The following is a 22,942-nucleotide window of genomic DNA, read 5'->3' on the forward strand; positions in this document are numbered from 1 at the left end:
CAATTTAACCTGAATACTGAGGTTTTAAGTTTAGAAAAAACAACTCATACATTAACATCTTTTACCCACTATTACTTGTAACCCGTAATGAACTTTTCCTCTAGAAATTTGTCCAATCCCTTCTTAAAGGCATCTAGGCAAGTTGTCATCACTGCTTCCTGTGGCAAAGAGTTCCACAGACTCATTACATGCTGGGTAAAGAAATATTGGCAGGGAGGGGGTGGCTGCAAGACCTTGCCACTGTTCATTTTGTCAAGCAAGAAAATTTTTTTTTAAAAAAAGTCCCACCCACAGAAGTGGGCTCTAAGGCTGCAATCCCAGCCACCCTTTCCTAGGAGTAAGCCTCATTGACTCTAATGGGACTAACTTCTGAGCAGACACACACAGGAGTGGGCTCCAAGGCTGCAATCCCAACCACTATTTCCTAGGAGTAAGGCTCATTGACTCTAATGGGGCTTACTTCTGAGTAGACACGCACAGGCACAGGCTCCAAAGCTGCAATGCCAGGCACTCTTTCCTGGCAGTAAGCCTCATTCACTGTAATGGGGCTTACTCCTGAGTAGACAGGAGCAGGCTCCAAGGTTCCAATCCAAGGCACCCTTTCCTGGGAGTAAGCCTCATCCACTTTAATGGGGCTTACTTCTGAGTAAACATGCACAGGAGCAGTCGCTAAAGCTGCAATGCCAGGCACTCTCTCCTGGGAGCAAGCCCCATTGACTATGACTCCTGAGTAGATATGCATAGGATTGGGGTCTGGCAGTCCAACCCTATCCACACTTTCCTGGGAGTAAGCCCCATTGACTTTAATGAGACTTACTTCTTAGTAAGGCAGGACGAGCACCACATGCAGGGCTGGCGCCTCAAAACGCGTAGCAGCAGCTTCGCTGTGCCTGCCCACACGCCGCACCCTCAAGCTGCATGTGAGCCGCCCACCTTACCCCAGACAGGGGAGGGAGGAAGCGCTCCCATTGGGCTGCTGGGCAGGGGGGGTGATGTGAGAAATGTCCCCTCACAGAGCCTCTCAGCCTTCCTCCTCCCCGTGGCCTGGTTGGATGGGGCGCCTTGGGAGCACGCCTGTCTCTCCCTCTTCCCCCTGCTGCCCATTCCTTTCCCCCCCTTGGCCTCGCTCCTCCCTCCTTTGCCCCGGCTGCTGCCAAGCAGGAGGAGGCTGGCTTTGCGGCTGTGCGGGCTCCTCAGCCTTTCACAGCAGGTGTGCAGCCTAGAGGCTCGCGCCTGTTCGGGGTGGAGGAGCGCCCGTCAGTGGGTTGCGGGCCTCGCCCGTTCCCCCCTGCCCCCGGCCAGGCAAGGCCCCCAGATGCCTCCTCATTCTCCTGTGCTAAGGCGGGGGACAGCTGGGGCGACAGCGCGCGCACCCACAGAGAGGGTTCTGCATGCCCTCTCTGGCACGTGTGCCATAGGTTCGCCACCACTGCCTTAGAGCCTCCATAAGGTAAATTCAAATCAAATAGAATGATAGTTGGACGATGTACTAATAGCATGTAGTTCATTTCTGGGCTATTCCTTGTTCTTGCCACAGTGATTAAGGAGGATATTAGGCAAGTAAATGCTTTTGCATATCCAGTTAATGAGCTGCTAAGTAACATCTTTATCTGGTGGATACAGCACACGTTCTTAATACACTGAATGATTGGCTTGACACTATATAACCCTTGGGGAATAGGAGGGAAGAGTTTTGAGGGAGAAACTTCAGGATGAGGAAGCCATGGAAAGACTCCTGAGGGGGAAGAAATGGCCAGAAAAACCATGTCAGGAGGGAACATGAGCACAAAGAATCCAAGATGGTGCCAGGATGGTGCAGTGGTTCTGGTGTGCTGGAGTTAGACCTGGAAGATCCAGGTTCAAATCCCCGCTCAGCCATGAAGCTTCCTGCGTGACCTTGGGCCAGTCATTGCAAAAGGCAATGAACCATTCAGCGCTGGTAAGGAAATATTTTTCCCCTTAAGCCCTCACTGTCTCACTGGGCTGTTAGTTTAGCACAGGGGTCTCCCAACCTTTTGGCCAGAGGGTTGCATGAAATATCTGGCGCACTGCTGAGGGCTGGAAAAAAATTTAAATATAAAATTTAATAAATTAGAGCTGGAACTTAGATGAGTGAATAAATGAATGGATGGGCTCATTCACTCAGCCTCTCTGGCCCTCAGGACACCCTCCAGAGGCAATCGGAGCACAGCCCTGGTCATGTTCAGTCAAGTGGGCCAGAGGCTTTCAGGGGAGAAGAGGCTGGCCGCAGGCTGGATAGAGGCTTGCTGTGGGCCGCATCTGGCCCCCAGGCCAGGGTTTGGAGACCCTGGTTTAGCATTCAGCTTCCCACAATGGCCCACCAGCTGCTTCTGGCAAGCACACAAGGAGGAGAGAAACATATTACTCTCTCTCCCACTATTGCTCTCCTGCGACTGGTTTTCAGAGCCACATCTCCACTCCAACCAGAGGTAGCGCGTAGCCATCACGACTTTCTCTCCATGCAGAATCAAGCAGCAACCGAGGGATGCATGAACCCCCTTCCTCCGGAAACTGTGTTACTAGTCTTACCAAAACTCTTTGGGCCACCCTCCAAATTCTCCCAAGTCACTTTGACATTTTTCTATCAGTGACATCCAGTGGCAACTCTAGTGGTGGTCCACAGGGGTATTTTCAAACAGAGCACCAGCCTTTTCTGTGTCACTCCTTCTCTGGAACAAATGTGGGTAAGGGCTGTGACTCAGTGGGAGACCACATGGTTGGCATATGGATGGTCCCAGGTTCGATCCTTGGCCTCTCCAGGAAGAAGTCCTGCTTGAAACCTTGAAGAGGCACTGCCAGTCGGTGCCAACATCACTGAGCCAGGCAGACCAATGGTCTGATTCTGTATATGTCCGTACCAGATGTCATGCAATATCATGCCTTCCCTAAGTGGGTGCTGTTCTTCAAAACAGCTATACAGGGAGGCCAATGACAGTCATTGGGTTTTTGCACCTTCATAGCAAACGGTGCTTTAGAGATGAGTGTGCGTAGAATTGATGAGAGAGAAAAAAAATGAAGGAAATACGTTTTTCATTATACAGCAATACTTAGAATTGATCTCTTAGGCTTTGGGGGTCACCTTTGCTTTCTGCACCAGTGAATGCAGTGCAATGTGAAGTAGTTAAAATGCAGGGACCGAGCAGTTGTAATCTAATTCTCAATGAACCACAACCGAATGGTTGCAAGATAACATTGCATTGTTAGATCTGCTATATTGCTACCTCACTGCCTTTAACGAGTAGTGCGGGGGGAGGGGGAGAGAGAAGATTTGCTTGAGTTTTTGTTGGTGCTTTATTTTGGTAATAATACAGTAATAGGGTAGAAAAAAAATCAGCATTATTTTGCAAAGAGAGAAAGAGCAATTTTGTTGAGGAAACATTTCAGCATGAAAGGGTTGGAGAGAGGCAGAATGAATGCTTCCAGCTGTTCTGGTTCCTGTTTCATAACGTAAAGCTATAGCTGATAAATGCTGAAATGGCATGAACCCGGCAATACAAGATCTCTTAACATAAAAAAGCCCCCCTGGATCAGGCCAAGGGCCCATCTAGTCCAGCTTCCTGTAGCTCACAGAGGCCCACCAAATGCCCCAGGGAGCACCCAAGACAACAAGAGACCTGTATCGTGTTGCCGGTCTCTTGCTTCTGGCATTCTGAAGTAGCCTACTTCTCATGGCTTGTAACCTGTGATGGACATTTTTTCCCGAAATCTGTCCATTCTGCTTTTAAAGGCATCCAGGCCAGGTGACATTACCACATCCTGTGGCAAGGAGTTCCACAGATTAATGACACGCTGGGTAAAGAAATATTTTCTTTTGTCTGACCTAACTCTCCTACCACTCAATTTTAGTGGATGTCCCCTGGTCTGGTGTTGTGTGTGAGGGAAAAGAACGTTTTTCTATCCACTTCTATCCATCCAATGCATAATTTTATATGTCTCAATTTGAGTCGGATAACAAGGATTTTCTCTAAGAACACAAAAGCCTGTTCTCTTCAGATGTTGTTCAATCAATGTGGTAGGTCTGCCTTAAGGAGTTGTGAAGAAATCAAGTGTGGTGTTTTAAGTGCTTATGCAGAGGCACACAGAAAGCCTTGGTGACATGGCAATGCAGGCAGATCTCCCCCCATTACGGCACGCCAAGGGGTGCCTAGTTCCCAGGCTGAAGTGTGAAAATAGCTGATACGGCACTTGGAAAACAGCACCCATTGTTCTTTAGCCCCGTATGAGATTCTAATGTGGCACACTATCTGGGAACGGAATGTAACTGAGTTAATGTTGCAATTACAATAAAAGAGCAGTGAGAAGGCTCGTATGAGCGGCTTGTCTCTCTCTGCACTCTCAACCCTCAATATGTCTGCTGTCTCTTGATTTTCTGTCTGACCATTCATTGCTTCTGCTCTCGCACCTATATCCAGCAACCTGACCCCTGGGTTTTGGTTGCTCCCCAAAGCGTCACTACTTTTGTATTGGCAACCTTCAGTTTCGAAAGACTATGGTATAGCGCTCTGAAAGGTGATTCTGGCACAGCGTCTAGTGTGGCTGAAAAGGCCAATCCGGGAGTGACAAACCCTTCCACACCGGGAGCAAGTGCAGTCTGTCCCTGGTCTGTCTCCCTGGTTATGGGCCTTCCTTCTTTGCCTCTTTGCCTCAGACTGCTAGCAAAGTGTCTCTTCAAACTGGGAAAGGCCATGCTGCACAGCCTGCCTCCAAGCGGGCCGCTCAGAGGCCAGGGTTTCCCACTTGTTAAGGTCCATCCCTAAGGCCTTCAGATCCCTCTTGCAGATGTCTTTGTATCGCAGCTGTGGTCTACCTGTAGGGCGCTTTCCTTGCATGAGTTCTCCATAGAGGAGATCCTTTGGGATCCGCCCATCATCCATTCTCACGATATGACCGAGCCAACGCAGGCGTCTGTTTCAGCAGTGCATACATGCTAGGGATTCCAGCACGTTCCAGGACTGTGTTGTTAGGAACTTTGTCTTGCCAGGTGATGCCGAGAATGCGCCGGAGGCAGCGCATGTGGAAAGCGTTCAGTTTCCTCTCCTGTTGTGAGCAGAGAGTCCATGACTCGCTGCAGTACAGAAGTGTACTCAGGACGCAAGCTCTGTAGACCTGGATCTTGGCATGTTCTGTCAGCTTCTTGTTGGACCAGACTCTCTTTGTGAGTCTGGAAAACGTGGTAGCTGCTTTACCGATGCGTTTGTTTAGCTCAGTATCGAGAGAAAGAGTGTCGGAGATCGTTGAGCCAAGGTACACAAAGTCATGGACAACCTCCAGTTCACGTACAGAGATTGTAATGCAGGGAGGTGAGTCCACATCCTGAACCATGACCTGTGTTTTCTTTAGGCTGATCGTCAGTCCAAAATCTTGGCAGGCCTTGCTAAAACGATCCATGAGCTGCTGGAGATCTTTGGCAGAGTGGGTAGTGACAGCTGCATCGTCGGCAAAGAGGAAGTCACGAAGACATTTCAGCTGGACTTTGGACTTTGCTCTCAGTTTGGAGAGGTTGAAGGGCTTTCCATCTGATCTGGTCCGGAGATAGATGCCTTCTGTTGCAGTTCCAAAGCCCTGCTTCAGCAGGACAGTGAAGAAAATCCCAAACAAGGTTGGTGCAAGAACACAGCCCTGCTTCACGCCGCTTTGGATGTCAAAGGGGTCTGATGTGGAGCCATCGAAGACAACAGTGCCCTTCATGTCCTTGTGGAAGGATCTGATGATGCTGAGGAGCCTGGGTGGACATCCGATCTTGGGGAGAATCTTGAAGAGGCCGTCCCTGCTGACCAGGTCAGAGGATTTCATGCAGCTCAGTAGCTCAGTAGCAATGATCTCTTTGCAGCACTTTAGGACTTCAGCAGGGATGCTGTCTTTTCCAGGTGCCTTGCCAAAGGCAAGGAAGTCCAGGGCCACGTGAAGTTCTTCTAGGGTTGGTTCACTGTCAAGCTCTTCCAGCACAGGCAGGCACTCAATGTTGTTCAGTGCTTCTTCAGTGACTACATTTTCCCTGGAATATAGCTCAGAGTAGTGCTGCACCCAGCGTTCCATCTGCTGCGCCCGATCCTGGATGACCTCGCCTGTGGCAGACTTCAGAGGGGCAATTTTCCTCTGTGTTGGACCTAGGGCCTGCTTGATACCATCATACATCCCCTTGATGTTGCCCGTGTCAACTGCTATCTGTATCTCGGAACAGAGCTGGAGCCAGTAGTCGTTAGCACATCTCCTGGCAGTCTGTTGGAATTTGCTGCGAGCACCTCGGAGGACCTGCAGGTTGCGCTCACTGGGACAGGCCTTGTGTGCTGCTTGAGCTCTCCTCTTTTCCTCAATGACTGGTGTCAACTCCTCAGAGTGGGCTTCAAACCAGTCTGCCGTCTTGTTGGTCTTCTTCCCAAATATGGACAAGGCGGTGTTGTAAACGGCATTCTTGAAATGTTCCCATCTGTTGGATGCATTTGCATCGACCGGGCCTGGAAGAGATTCCTCAAGCGCTTGTGCAAATTCCTCCACTTTTCTCTGATCCCGGGTCTTGCTGGTATCAATGCGAGGTCTTCCTTCCTTTTTTGTCTGATACAGTCGCTTTGTTTGCAGTTTCACTCTGCTGCACACCAGGGAGTGGTCAGTGTAACAGGCAGCACTCTGATAGCTGCGTGTGATCTTGGTGCTGGGAAGGCTGGAGCGTCTGGTGAGAATCAGGTCGAGCTGGTGCCAGTGCTTTGATCTTGGGTGTCTCCAAGAGACTCTATGTTGGGGCTTCGTGTTGAAGAACGTATTGCTGACACAGAGACCATGATGACAGCAAAACCCTAGCAGGCGTTGGCCATTCTCGTTCATCTTCCCAATGCCAAACTGACCTAAGCAAGTGGGCCACGAACTGTTATCAGCACCAACTCTAGCATTGAAATCGCTGAGGATGAACAATGGCTCTTTTACGGGGATCTTCTTGATAGTGGTGGCCAGGTCATCATAGAATTTGTCTTTGGCTTCTGCTGGAGACGACAGAGTTGGTGCATAACCACTGATGAGAGTGGCAGGTCCTGCTGATGACTGAGGCTGCAGGGACAAAATTCTTTCACTTCCCACAGTAGGTGGGATGATGGACTTCAGCAGGGAATTTCTGACTGCAAAGCCAACACCATGTTCCCTGGTTTCGTTTGGTGGTTTTCCCTGCCAGAAAAATGAGAAATTTCTCTCCTTGACAGATCTGGAATCTGGAAGCCTCGTCTCTTGAAGGGCGACGATGTCCATCTGCAGTCTGCTCAGCTCCATGTCGATGAAGCTGTTTTGTGTGCATCGTCTATTTCTTGCAGGTCATCAGAGAAGCCAGGTGTCAATGTCCTTACGTTCCAGGTGCCCAGCTTTAGGGCAGGAGTTTTCTGTTTTCTGTTGCATGGTGCAGAGTTGTCGATCCGCTTGTCGGTTTTCACCCTAAACCCCACGCACCCCATGAGGTTAGCGGACCGTGGCGAGGCAGCACCTTACTGACTGGGGACTGCCCAGCTTAAGGCGGGCGGTAGCTGCCCAATGAGATGCAATGATCTCTCCCACCGTCGGAAGCAGCTCCTGGCGTCACGCTCTACGCCAATCGAGCGAAGACTTATAACCGGTAAACTGTTGCTTCCCGTGTTGTGCCGACGCCGTATGGCGAAGTTGGAGTGTCCTCTGCGGTGCGCGAAGCCTGGGTAAAGTAGGTATGGAGGATAGGCTGTTACCCATGCAGCAAATCCCCCCTCTCCACGTCGCTGAAATGGTCCAATGGAAAGGCAGAGGCCAAAACGGTTGGTTCCAGTGGCGTCGCAGGAGTTGCCAGAACATGACTGTGTTCAGCCATGAACTGCCTCAGGGACTGCGGCTCCTGATTTTGCCTCGAGGTTGACTCTTGAAGCCTTTTCCGCAACTGGATGTAGCCACAAGGCAGTGGAGGTTTGGGATCAGAGTTTTCCTTCTCCTAGACGAGCTGCCTTCCCCCCTCCCACCCCGATCCTCCGTTTCACTCACACATCAATCTTCCAATTTCCAGGTACCCACAATGCCCTTCCCCCCGCACCTTCCGTTTCACTCACACATCACTCTTTCCAATTTCCAAGTACCCACACGTCACTGCTACACTCAAGAATAAAGATAAATCATCAGCCAAAATATGCAAGAGGCCCTTACGGTTTCAGCAGAGCCCCCCTCCCCATCTTTCAGCAGTTAATTCACTGAAATCATTGATAGCTGACTTTTGAAAATTGTATGCCTTTTTCCTAGTGGTGAGCACTGTTCTAGCCAATCAATAACTTTCTTATTAAACCAAACTGCTGCCAAATTATTAATGAGCTTTTCAATCTTTGTTTCTTTCCCTGTGCCCCGCTCCCTTCACCCTCAATAAAGGGCTTATCATAACTTTCTGTATTGCCCGTCTTAGAAGCTTACACCGCAAGGTTTCTTAAATCGAGGAGCAGTCTGAAGTTTGAGCCACTCTGCACAGCCTTGGTTTTAGGTAACAGTGGAAAACTAATTTCAGGCCAATTCTCAAAAAAATAATCTCATTTTCATTTGCTTGCAACATTTCTGATTTAGGCTACACACTATCCTGAGAGTAAGCCCCATTGTAGACAATGGCACTTACTCCTGAGTAGATGAGCATAGGCTTGTGCTCTTATACAGTCTAATTTGGAAGCATTTATATATTTTGGTGACATTTTCAGCTATGGATGCTGTTCACTTTCAGTGATGGATAAATTAAACTCCCATTGACAAAATTTTGAATTAGCCTCAGCTAATACGGACTTTTTTTAAAAAAAAAAGAGAAGACAACTTCTTTTCCTTGAAGCCCAATTCTGAAATTCAGAAACCCCACTGTGACCTGATTATATCATTGGGAGTATGATGAACACCCTCCTCCTCCCACGCTCTACAAGTCCTCTCCAAACTCCCCTTAAGGGTTCCAAACTTCATTAATCAGCACCTTGGTCCCTGCGTTGGCTCGGTCATGTCATGAGAATGGATGATGGGCAGATCCCAAAGGATCTCCTCTATGGTGAACTCATGCAAGGAAAGCGCCCTACAGGTAGACCACAGCTGCGATACAAGGACATCTGCAAGAGGGATCTGAAGGCCTTAGGAATGGACCTCAACAAGTGGGAAACCCTGGCCTCTGAGCGGCCTGCTTGGAGGCAGGCTGTGCAGCATGGCCTTTCCCAGTTTGAAGAGACACTTTGCCAACGGTCTGAGGCTAAGAGGCATTAGCCACTGTGGAAGGGATTGTCACTCCCGGATTGGCCTTTTCAGCCACACTAGACGCTGTGCCAGAACCACCTTTCAGAGCGCGATACCATAGTCTTTCGAGACAGGTTACCAATACAATAGGTCCCTGCACTGCCACCCCTCTTCCCTTCACCCCAAAACTCATCTTGTGGTGGCAGAGGTGACATCTCTTTGAGGCCTCTATTTTAGAATATCACAATGACAGTAGCCCAGTCACCAGGGACCTGGAAGAAGTAGTTTACCATATCACCTAGGCAAGTACAGGAAAGTACTCAGTAGGACTTCAGATGACCAGGTAGTTGCATGTCTCAGGATTTCTTCTCTTATTGAGTATGCTGTTGACAGCAAAAGGAGTCTGGACCTAGGGCAATGTTATCCAAACTGTGGGTCATGACCCACCAGTGGATCACAAGCTGATTTTTGGTGGGTTGCGTAATGTTTCTGAAATGTGATTTTTGCAGGCATCATCATGCCAAAAAAAAAAAAAAAAAAAACCTAGGAGAAAACCTAGCAGAAAAAACCCACCTAAAAAAGACATGCTTCATCATAGCAAAGCTCTAACAGTACCAAACATTGGGAACCAATGGTTTCCATATGCCCTTTACCCCACCCATAAGAACATAAGAACAGCCACACTGGCTCAGGCCATAGGCCCATCTAGTCCAGCTTCCTGTATCTCACAGCGGCCCACCAAATGCCCCAGGGAGCACACCAGATAACAAGAGACCTGCAAGGCCTCCTGGGAATTGTAGTTAAGAACATAAGAACAGCCCCACTGGGTCAGGCCATAGGCCCATCTAGTCCAGTTTCCTGTATCTCACAGCGGCCCACCAAATGCCAGGATGAAGGGGACTTGAATCCTGGTAAAGGGGTCCCTAGCAGTTTTTTGTTTTGTCTTTCTCTCTGTGCTGCTGATGCCACTGTGACTCATGTGGGAGGAAGGAGTGCTGTGGCATCCTTATGGCATGTTTTGTGTGTATGTGTTCGTGTGTGGTGTCTTTGGGGCATCTTGCCATGGAAGGGATACATATGGCTGAGTCATTCATACCTAGGAGCTGGTGGGTGGGGGGTGTCCTTATGGCATGACATAAATGACCTGGAGACAGGGTTGAGCAGTGAAGTGGCTAAGTTTGCAGACGACACCAAACTTTTCCGAGTGGTAAAGACCAGAAGTGATTGTGAGGAGCTCCAGAAGGATCTCTCCAGACTGGCAGAATGGGCAGCAAAATGGCAGATGCGCTTCAATGTCAGTAAGTGTAAAGTCATGCACATTGGGGCAAAAAATCAAAACTTTAGATATAGGCTGATGGGTTCTGAGCTGTCTGTGACAGATCAGGAGAGAGATCTGTGGGGTGGTGGTGGACAGGTCGATGAAAGTGTCGACCCAATGTGCGGCGGCAGTGAAGAAGGCCAATTCTATGCTTGGGATCATTAGGAAGGGTATTGAGAACAAAACAGCTAATATTATAATGCCGTTGTACAAATCTATGGTAAGGCCACACCTGGAGTATTGTGTCCAGTTCTGGTCGCCGCATCTCAAAAAAGACATAGTGGAAATGGAAAAGGTGCAAAAGAGAGCGACTAAGATGATTACGGGGCTGGGGCACCTTCCTTATGAGGAAAGGCTACGGCGTTTGGGCCTCTTCAGCCTAGAAAAGAGACGCTTGAGGGGGGACATGATTGAGACATACAACATTATGCAGGGGATGGACAGAGTGGATAGGGAGATGCTCTTTACACTCTCACATAATACCAGAACCAGGGTACATCCACTAAAATTGAGTGTTGGGCGGGTTAGGACAGACAAAAGAAAATATTTCTTTACTCAGCGCGTGGTCGGTCTGTGGAACTCCTTGCCACAGGATGTGGTGCTGGCGTCTAGCCTAGACGCCTTTAAAAGGGGATTGGACGAGTTTCTGGAGGAAAAATCCATTATGGGGTACAAGCCATGATGTGTATGCGCAACCTCCTGATTTTAGGAATGGGTTAAGTCAGAATGCCAGATGTAGGGGAGAGCACCAGGATGAGGTCTCTTGTTATCTGGTGTGCTCCCTGGGGCATTTGGTGGGCCGCTGTGAGATACAGGAAGCTGGACTAGATGGGCCTATGGCCTGATCCAGTGGGGCTGTTCTTATGTTCTTATGTTCTTATGGTTCAGGCATAGGAGAAAGATCTTGATCGTCCCCAGAAGTCTCCCCACGGTCCTCCTCCGCCTGCCTGCGCTTCTCCAGGTTGGCCACCAAGGCTTCAAGGGAGTGGATGCGTTCCCTGAGACCCTGGAGCTCCTTGCACCGAGGACACACCCATGATTTATGCCCCAGAGGCATATAATCATACATGTGGCACTCGATGCAGAACACTGGATAGCCCCCACCCTGCTGCTGGCTGGCTGACTGCATAGCTTTTTTGTTGTTGTTGTTTTATTTAGGGGTCCTTTTAAAAACCGTACACTGGATAGCAGCCCACTTCTCAAGGGAAGAGGAAGGGCAGTGTATGGGGCCCTGGCCTCCTCGCCCTGCTGCTGAACTCGCCCAGATGCTAAACTCTCGTGCCTTACCTGGCACTTAGTTCCCGAGGCACTGGGTTCCCAGAGGCCACACGCGTCTGCAGAGAGCCTCACGTGATGGCCCGCCTAGCTTTATACTCCTGGCTGGCTCCTCCTCCCTCCTTCCTTCCTGATTGAAAGGGGGCTGGCCTTCCCAGGTGAGTTTACAAAAACTCAGGAAGACAACAAGGCTGCTGATGGGCGTAACCTACTCTGCAGGCTCCTGGATTAGGCTACTTGGATTAGCCTAATGGGGCTCTTAATGGTTTGGAAATTGGCCCTTCCTAGGTTCTTTCCCTCCTAGTTCTGTTCTCTTAGGCTGGACTGTTTTTGTAACCTCAAGCTAGTTTTTATTTGGGTTTGTTTAATTATTTATTGCTCTCTAGATCCTGTGTCCCAATTTACTGACCTGTTTAGGTTATGTTCTAACTTAGATTAAGTTTAACCTGGGTTAAGTATAGGTTTAATTTAAACAAGTAGAAAAACCTGCTTTTCACTTTATCCTCCTCCCTTCCTTCGATTAGGTGCTACCTTAGGTGCAGCTAACTTTCAACTTTGATTTAAATGCCTGACCCTTGGGCTCTTACTCACAAGTAGGACTCTGCTCTTACTCACAAGTAGGACTCTGCTCCTGCTCAGAGTAGACCTATGTACCTCCCTTAGGTGCTAACTTTCAATTTTGATTTAAGGTTGATTTAAAGGTAAGGTTAAGGTTAGAAGAGAGGGAGTTAGAAAGACAAAGCGTTAGAATGAGTACACTTACCTCCTCCTCCTGCTCCTCCTCCTCTCCTTCTCCTTGCCCAGATGCTAAACTCTCATGCCTTACCTGGCACTTAGTTCCCGAGGCACTTGGTTCCCAGAGGCCACACGCGTCTGCACCCACTTGGTCAATGTGGGAGGTCAATGTGGGAGGTCACACTCACTTGGACAATGTCTACTTTTGGCCACTGTTCAGCATTTCCAACTGGAACCACATGGAGGTAGGATTTGCACAGCTATTTTTTATTTATTATATATATGGAATAATAAATAAGAAGCTGGTTTAGGTTTTTGTTTTTCCCATCTCTCTCTCTCTCTCTCTCTCTCTCTCTCTCTCTCTTAAAGCTATGTGGGTCGCAGTAGATTGCCTTTTTAAAAATTAGATTGCAATACTGAAAACATTGGGAAACACTGACTTATGAGAAAGTATTTCTTCTCACAAGAACAAATTATATGCCAAGCTTGTGATTTCCTAGCATTATTGCCATTCTTAGGGGGGGGGGGCTATTCTTTACTATCCATTAATGTAGTGTTTTTCCATCTGCAGACCTATTTAATACTCTCATCAGCCATTACAGCTCCACAATGCTCTAATGCACTGAGTACTCCACAGGTCAGATCCTCATGTTACATTCTAGCCAGAAAAAATCAAAACTGGCCCTTCTTTTTCAACCATGCATTTTGTTCTTTTCAACCCTAAATTTCACACTGTAAATAATTTCAAGGACTGCTGAGCAGTGCCACTTCGGGAATGAAAGGGGTTTGCCACAGTGAGGCCGAGAGACAGATAAAGAATTTTGCAGTTCTCAGAAATTCTACAACTCTCAGCTTTAAAGCAAAACAATTTTTAAAGTTGCAGTTGAAGATTTTCAATGCATCCCAAATGAATACAAAGCTTTTCCACTCCTGATCTCCACTTCTTTCGGTTCTATACTAGAGTTGAGAAAAAAGTGAAAAAAGGGTTTCAGAAACTATTTCCTGAAATACCGTAAACCCCGCACATCTTTTCATTATTTCCTATCCCTCTGAGCAGGTAAGAACATAAGAACGTAAGATAAGATGAGCATCTTTGTCTTCACTATATGGTCTCAGCTAATCGGGGAACACATTGTAGATATGGCGATGTCACATAACCAATCAGATTGTGACAACATGAGCAAATGTACTAAATCTAGAGTGAAAGAATGATTCTTGAGTCACATTGCCCTCAATCTGGATAGGTGAGGGAAGGTACACCTGTTGGACATGGAAGCATTACAGTTATTGCCACTGTTCCTGCCACCTACAATGGAAGACGAACAAAGCTTCACAGTCCTGTTCAAAGCCCCCACCCTGCATTGTCGAAGTCAAAGTAGCTGTGAAGTCTTAGGGTCCATTTTGGTTTAGCCCTACTACATTAAAAGCCCAAGTCTATCCCCACCACACTATAGCATGCTTCTGTGCCAAAAAGACAAGCACTACATGCTATGGTGGTGGTGGTGGTGGTGGGGAACTGAAGGCAAATTAGAGTTAAATTTTAAAAAGGCTTTTTACTTTAGCCTACAAGAGGTCCATGGGTCTTCTCCTCCTCCTCTCCAACAAGAAGCAGTTAACTTCAACATCCTGTTTAGCATTTCATCTAGTTTCATCAGACATTCAAGCTTCCGGCAGCCTCCTTTCATCAGGCTATACACATTAATGCTTATGGCGATCTGTTTTAAGCAAGAATGCTTCCACACAACGAACATTTCAGACATGCCAAAGCATGTTGACAAAGAGGTCACTCTGTGGTGCTGTGCTAAGCCAAACCTCCTGTGCACACTGTAATTACCAATCAATTTTACATAAATAGGAAAATTTAGTCCCATTATGCTCATTTGTCTCAAAATTAAAGGAATTAATTAAACACGGAAGGAGTGGGGAGAAAAGAGGCCAGTCCCTGCCAAATTACGATTGCCAGTAAGGAGAAAGACAAATTTAGAAACCACAGGCAGAAAAGGTTTGGTTGGGGGATGAGGGGTATTTATTTATTTATTTATTTACTTACTTATTTATTGGAATTATTTATATCCTACCCTTCTGTCTCAGTATGAGATCAAGATATAATCACAATAGCAAATGAAATCAAACAAATCAAGGAATCATTTTGTGCAGCCTTCCCACAAAGTAATTTTTTTTTAAATTCTGAATAACTGCTGTGAAGATAACAACCTCCTTTTGTTGTGAGATTCCCATGAGTAGAGCAACCTACCCCCCACTGCCCCCACAGAGTTGTTATATATGAAGATGTCATTCATAGTGAACTCTGTAAAATCAGGTTGTGTGTCCCAAACTCCTACCAATGAGTAATTCAATTGTTTGAAGGATTATACTCCAATGAGTCACTATGAGGCAAGGATGGGCACATGACTTGAAATGACTTGACTCGAGTCACACAAAAACACTGTTTTTGACAACTCAAGTTGACTTGAGTTGTGGACACCACTGTCTCTGACTCGACTTGTGATTCGGGGCCAGTGATTCGGAAAAGAGTCATGACTCAAAGAGATTTGAGTCCCTAGTGTGTGTGTGTGTGTGTGTGTGTGTGTGTGTGTGTGTGTGTGTGTGTGTGTGTGTGTGTTCTTGCTTTCTTTTTTTACTTTGTGGGTGATTCAGAAGCCAGCCTTCAGACCAATGGCAGCAGTAGACACGGTGAGAGGGCAGTAGGTGGCACAGACTGGGAGGAGGAAGTCTTTAACTGTTTTTGTTTTTTTTTATCAAGAACTTGACTTGTTTCTCAAAATAACTTGTGACTTGATTTAACTCTCATTAATATCTTGGATTAGAACATAAGAACATAAGAACAGCCCTGTGGGATCAGGCCATAGGCCCATCTAGTCCAGCTTCCTGTATCTCACAGCGGCCCACCAAATGCCCCAGGGAGCACACCAGATAACAAGAGACCTGCATCCTCGTGCCCTCCCTTGCATCTGGCATTCTGATTCTTATGGACAAATCCTATTCTTGGCCAGCAAACAGGGTACAGCAGCACCAGATCTGCTATATGCTATGGGTTGGCTGGGGACTATGACATGATGGTGAGGTAAGTAAAACAAATTACTACTCTGCTAGCCATGATCGCCAATGAGTCTACTCAGCTCTGCACCAGCTGCTTGCCTTGTGCATGTCCAGGTGGACCCAAGAGGGCAAAGCTTGGCATATGACAAAGCTTGGCATATGATGTTGGCTGCACTGTTGCCACCAATACCTGCTCCTGCCTCCCCTGATATGCCTCCCTGCTGCCCCAATCCCTGCCCTGATATTCTCGCTCCCCACCCCAATTCTCCTCATCCCTGCCCACTGCCCATTGCCTGCCAGCACCTTATCTTAGCCAACAGTGGCTGGGTGTTCCATGCGTGCACAATGCCATGCATACACTATGGTTGGCAACCTTCAGTCTCGAAAGACTATGGTATAAGCCTACAGTACCTGGTATTCCCTGGCAGTCTCCCATCCAAGTATTAACCAGGCCTGACCCTGCTTAGCTTCTGAGATCAGATGAGATCAGGCATGTGCAGGGTAACAGTTGCACACTTACTAGATATTCACGCTGATGACCCTGTTGTGTGCACCTTAACAGTGGCTGCAGCACTGTTGGAGAGGACCTTCTACTGAGGGAACAACTATCAGTGGAGGGCACCCATATGATTGGATTGCTAGCTAGTGGCATTACTAGGGTTTGCGTCACCCAGTACGGGAGGCCAGTGCGTCACTCCTATGATGGACCTCCTCCTGTACAGTGGGCAGGGCAACACCAAGGCAGTGGGCGTGGTGATGTACCATCGCTCTGCCCCCACTGGTAATTTGGCTATAACTTTTGATGGAATAGAGATATTTCATTGTGGTTTGCTTCATTGTGTTCTGCATGCAATTGTGCATCAATTTATATATAACATGATTGCATTATTCGAAAATATCAAGATTCAAAAATTTTTGGCTAGTAGTGGTGTGTCCTTCCATCTGTCCCCCCCCCCCATGCATGTCACCCAGTACAATCCACACTGGCTGCACCCTCCTAGTGATGCCACTGCTGCTAGATGACCCAGAATTCCCTCCTTGTTAAAGGACACTTATATTCAAAGACATTAGCTAGCTGCATTCCAAGCTCTTCATTGCCAATCAAAAAAAGGAGATCAGTAATTTCCTATGTTGGTTTGCCATCATACCCAACTTATAACATATGAGTCAGGTTTCTGGTTTCTTATTAAAATTACATTAGTGGGCTTGCAGGAGGCAGTTAGTCATTACAGAGAATAAAAGAAGATACTTCCCTTACCATCTTTAAATTAGTCAAAAGTCAGCAGCATCTTTCTCCGCAGACCTGACTATTCCTATCAACAGCAATGAAATGCAAGGGTTTTCCAGGACACGTTTGTTTGCCAACTTGTTGTTTCAGTATTGTTACAAGACAGGACAATAGCCCTTGAAAGAACAGGTGGAACTGTCTCTCTTTAGCAAATTTTTCTTTTCTTGATAACCTTGTGCCTGGCACAAAATGGGCCATCCACTAGAAAGTAATCATTTCTGCATACACAGGGGACTGCTCGGGTATACGGAAATATATTTGGTGCAGCGGCACCAAAATGGCTACAGCTGCATCCAGCAGTCCTGCAGAGGCTACTGGAGGTCTCCGCAGGGGAAGGGGATGTTTGCTCCCTTGTAAGGGCCCAGACCCTGCAATGGGGCTACTCAAGTCTGTGCCACTTATTTTGCCAGCACAGACCTAAGAACCTCCATATTGGGCTTTTCAGTCTGACACGGAGGATAGGATAAAGCGGAGGAGATCTTCACTAGTCCCACACCCCCTCCTGTCCTTGCCCCTCTCCCATTTCACCCTCTCTCTGCCCCAGAATGCCTCCCCCTGCTCCAAACAGCTGCACCACCAGTTGGTGGTGCCCCCTACCACTGGTCAGCGTCCTTTACGACACCTAGCACTGGCACTATGTGCCAATAGGATTGGGCCCTAAAGCCCCTTGTGGTATCATTGAGGTGGGGCTTAGGATCAGAGGCATTTGGTGTGGATTCAGGAGAGAGGAAAGGGAAAAGAACATGTTTTCCCTTTTCTACTTTCTAGAAACCTTCTCCACCGCTACCACACAGCAACAAACTGTCCTATATACCAGTGGTTCTTGAACATGTCCATCTGGCGGCTCCCTTGACCTACTGGGCCATTGGCCGTGACTCCCCATTAGAGTACAATCCTATACATTGTATAGGAAAGTGGGTTTTTCACGAGGATTCCATGGCTCCCCTGGCTGGTTTCTGTGGCTCCCTGGGGACCCACAACTCAAAGTTCTGGAACCACAGTGATATGCTACTAGTACTTTTTCCATCACAACAAACTGACTGTCTATTACAACATTATAGAGAGACTGTATATAGACCTATAGACTGTATATATATATATATATATATATATATATATATATATATATATATATATATATATATATATATATATATATATATATATAGTCTCTCTCTCTCGATAGATAGATAGATAGATAGATAGTATATTACAACAAATCAGGTGCCGCAGTCCCATAGGCAGTTCGTGGCTGTACACAGTCACACTCTGGCAACTCCTGCAACGCCACTGGAACCAACCGTATTGGCTTCTGCCTTTCCATTGGACCATTTCAGCGACGTGGAGAGGGGGGATTTGCTCCATGGGTAACAGCCTATCCTCCATACCTTCTTTACCCAGGCTTCGCGCACTGGAGAGGACACTCCAACTTCGCCATACGGCGTCGGCATAACACGGGAAGCAGCAGTTTACCGGTTATAAGTCTTTGCTCGATTGGCGTAGCCAGGGAGACAGACCAGGGACAAACTGCACTTGCTCCCAGTGTGGAAGGGATTGTCACTCCCGAATTGGCCTTTTCAGCCACACTAGATGCTGTTCCAGAACCACCATTCAGAGCGCAATACCATAGTCTTTCAAGACTGAAGGTTGCCAACATGACATGATATTACAACAAATGCCAGAGTTTGCAACCAGCCCCCAAACCAAGACTTTTAGCACCACTTGTTCTCCATAAACTTGTCTCATCATTTTAGGCCCCCTAAGCTAGTAGACATTGTCACATTTTGTGGCTGTAGATTCCATAAATAAGTTCAGTGTTGCGCAAAGATGTACTTTTTCAGAGTGTCTTGAATCTATCGTTAATCAGTTTATTTCTGCCAATATATTCATTCAGCACACTGACTGGTAACAGAACGTATGAACTGACTGCCTTAACAAGCGTTGCATTTGAGGTGATCCGCAGGTTCTATCAGTGGCATTAGAGATTTTATGCTTGGATTATCTGTGTTTTAATACTGGTGGATGTTGCCATCCTCAAGAAGTGAATGTGCTTGCACGAGCCACCCCATGGTAGCCGATCATTACATTGGATAAGGAGGAAGAAAGTAAGGTGGATGTCAAGGTAGGTCAGAATCGGGTTTCAAGAAACTGCAAAAAAGGACCTGAGTGTCGAAATTCTGCAATGCTTAACTTCTTCTTTCTCTCTAATGAAGATACATCAAAAGGCCAGTTCCGGAATATATGGCAGTTATAAGGAGTGTTACAGTGAGGATATCTTGAAAGACACTTGCAATTACAGCTGCTATGGAACAATGAAATATATACTGTTCCTTAAATAAATGGGGGGGGGATGAAAACCTCTTTTAACTGTCATGGTGTAGTTGTGAGATCTTCATATCTTCCTTAATGAGATTTTTATTGCCAGTGTAAATTTATCTTGAACTGAATTTTTGTCTTGGGAACCCTGAATTATGCTACACTGACTTGTTCCCAGTATGCATTCTCAAACTTCCATGCTCCTTTATTATTATTTTTTTTAATTCCCTGTGAAAATGGCTCCTTCTAGCAAACCGAAGGCAACTAAAGCTGAGTTTAATTAGCTGCCTTCTGTAAATATGCCATTATTCTTCTCACTCAGCACTGGAGTTATATTTACAAAGGTAGCAGATAGCAATAATTATTTGGGGCTGTAGTTAGTCAGTATTAGTTAATGCCTGGGTGTAATTGAGAGGAAATTAAGACAAGTGTAGTCTTTGCTGGTGGGAGAAGAACAAAAAAAAAAAAAAACAGCCAGCAGCAAAAGCACCTGGATTTTCAGTCACCAACCAAAACATATGGAGGTCTAATCAGAGAAGTAAATATTTGTCCCACACCTCACACCCTTGGGTTTATAGTTTAATTAGTCATAATGTGTTCTCAGATAGGAACTTTCCTTATAAATTAAAAGGGCCTTTTCTGTGTGAACCGAAACACTTATTTAATAATGTAAAATGCAAGGTTGACTTAATCTCATGTTTGTTCTGGGAGAGGCAACAAAATTAATAGTCCTTTCTTAACCAGCTATAGCAGGGGTGGACAAACATTTTGGCAGGAGGGCCATGGCATCTCTCTGACATTGTGTGGGGGGCTGGAGGAAAAAGAATTAATTTAAATTTCAAATTTGAATAAATTTACATAAATGACTACATTAGAGACGGCACTTATATGAATGAATGAATTTGATGGAGCTTATTTTTAATACGCATGAGAACTATAATACAGGCATGTAGAAGCACATGGGAACTATGAACTGTTTGCCACACACCTCTTGCATAGTGAAAACACACAGACCAAGCCAAAAACACATAAGAACATAAGAACATAAGAACAGCCCCACTGGATCAGGCCATAGGCCCATCTAGTCCAGCTTCCTGTATCTCACAGCGGCCCACCAAATGCCCCAGGGAGCACACCAGATAACAAGAGACCTCATCCTGGTGCTCTCCCCTACATCTGGCATTCTGACTTAACCCATTCCTAAAATCAGGAGGTTGCGCATACACATCATGGCTTGTACCCCATAATGGATTTTTCCTCCAGAAACTCGTCCAATCCCCTTTTAAAGGCGTCTAGGCTAGACGCCAGCACCACATCCTGTGGCAAGGAGTTCCACAGACCGACCACGCGCTGAGTAAAGAAATATTTTCTTTTGTCTGTCCTAACCCGCCCAACACTCAATTTTAGTGGATGTCCCCTGGTTCTGGTATTATGTGAGAGTTTAAAGAGCATCTCCCTATCCACTCTGTCCATCCCCTGCATAATTTTGTATGTCTCAATCATGTCCCCCCTCAAGCGTCTCTTTTCTAGACTGAAGAGGCCCAAACGCCGTAGCCTTTCCTCATAAGAAAGGTGCCCCAGCCCTGTAATCATCTTAGTTGCTCTCTTTTGCACCTTTTCCATTTCCACTATGTCTTTTTTGAGATGCGGCGACCAGAACTGGACACAATACTCCAGGTGTGGCCTTACCATAGATTTGTACAACGGCATTATAATACTAACCGTTTTGTTCTCAATACCCTTCCGGAGTCATGGAGTCATAAGTTGTTCAGGGGCAATGGGGGGTGTTTTAAAATAATGCCCAGGGAAAAGCAAAAAACACATGGAAACTATAAAAGGCCTTGCTCTAACTCAGGCCTCAACTCATGTTTGGTGATCGCGACCGCTGGTCGTGGGCCAGCACGGGCTCCAACAGTCTCCAATGGGCCAGAGATTCATTGGAGACTGGGGGCTTCCTATGGGCCAGATTGGGGGGCACAAAGGCCACAAATCGTCCCCAGGCCGAGGTTTGCCCATCCCTGAGCTTCAGGTAAGTAGCATGCCTGTCACCTAGCACTCTTGCACTGGGCCCCTGAAGTTGCTTGAAGCAAAGGCACTTCTCACATGCTCATGGCCCAATCCTAACCCTACGTAGCTCTGGCAGGATGCACATTCCTCTAGCACCAGATGCTGCAAAACAGACATAAAACACTTTGGGGCAGCCAAGCTGCTGGTGTGTTGGTGTGAAGGCCAGAGCCTTCCCCTGTACACTGGCGGACTTCAGAAGACCCAATGGAAGGGGTGCACAGGGGGTGGTAGGACTGGGGGGAGGACAGGAGAGGTGGAATGGGGTGGAGATGGCAGAACAGAGAGGAGATGGGGTAGGCAAATTGGGCCCAGGAAGGGCTCAGGATTGGCGGTGGTGGCGGGACACACTGAATCCTGAGCCCCTTCCTTGGCCTGATCTGTCTGTACACAGCAATGCAGACTTGTGCCAGCAATTGAGCTGATGCAGGTCTGAGTTGCCCCATAGTGATTGCTGGGGCTTACCCCCATGAAATGCACTTTGCCTGTTCAGTGTCGTCCCTCTCCATGTTTTTTCTGGTGCTGTCACTGATAGAAGGGAAACTCACAAGCAGGGCTAGAAAAGACCTTGGAGATCTATCAGGTTTGAAGCGAGGATCTGAGAAACAGAAAGAATTCAAATATTCTACTTCTCAATGGTCAGCTGGTCACTTTAATTCTATGCTGCAACATGAGGTAATGCAGACTTCCACTGCCAGTTTTTATAAATCATTCAGTAATTGCACCACCCATTAAGAAGAAATCTAATGATTTTTAAAGGACAGTAAAGGACAGGAATGGAATTTCTCACAATCTGTGAAATTATAAGAACATAATTTTTTTTGGTTGGCATCCTTCAGTCTTGGAAGACTATGGTAGCGCGCTCTGAATGGTGGTTCTGGAACAGTGTCCTCTCCAGTGCGCGAAGCCTGGGTTAAGTAGATATGGAGGACAGACTGTTTCCCATGCAGCAAATCCCTCCTCTCCACATCGCTGAAATGGTCCAATGGAAAAGCAGAAGCCAATATGGTTGATTCCAGCGGTGTTGCAGGAGTTGCCAGAATGTGACTGTGTTCAGCCATGAACTGCCTCAGGGACTCTGGCTCCGGATTTTGCCTCGAGGTTGACTCCGGAAGCCTTTTCCATAACTGGATGTAGCCACAAGGCAGTGGAGGTTTAGGATCAGAGTTTTCCTTCTCTCAGATGAGCTGCCTTCCCAGGCTGACGAGTCCCATCTACCCAGTGGCTGTTTAGTTGCCTCTTACGACAAGTAGAGCCAAACAGAGGGCCTATTCTTATCCCCAGCCCCCAGGGGAAAGAATATAAGAAGAGCCCCAAGAGCTGGATCAGGCCAAAGGCCCATCCAGTCCAGCTTCCTGTATCTCACAGTGGCCTACCAAATGCTTCAAGGAGCAAACAAGGCAACAAGACACAACCTGCGTCCTGGTACCTCCCCCAATGACAAAATACTTTGAACACGAAAACTGAAAGGGTTCAAAAATATAAAATCAAGTTCTAACTTTTTGAACACTTTTGATTGTCTTGTTTGAGGTATGGATTTGAGGAAAACTTTAAACATTTAAACACAGGCTGACAAATTTCAAGGACTCATATTGATGCTGAAAGTTGCAAAAGTCAACATTTGAGCTTGCTCATCTTCTTGTGAAATCTCTGCATCTGAGATAGAACCTAAGTTGGAT

General features: G+C 46.9%; 1 pseudogene; it reads right to left on the reverse strand.

Moving 5' to 3' along the window:
• Nucleotides 1-15,994: 15,994 nt before the first annotated feature.
• On the reverse strand, nt 15,995-16,111 carry LOC136642864 (5S ribosomal RNA; annotated as a pseudogene).
• Between the last annotated feature and the right edge of the window lie 6,831 nt (nt 16,112-22,942).

Source organism: Tiliqua scincoides, chromosome 2 (assembly GCF_035046505.1).
Source record: "Tiliqua scincoides isolate rTilSci1 chromosome 2, rTilSci1.hap2, whole genome shotgun sequence".
Lineage (NCBI taxonomy): Eukaryota > Metazoa > Chordata > Lepidosauria > Squamata > Scincidae > Tiliqua > Tiliqua scincoides.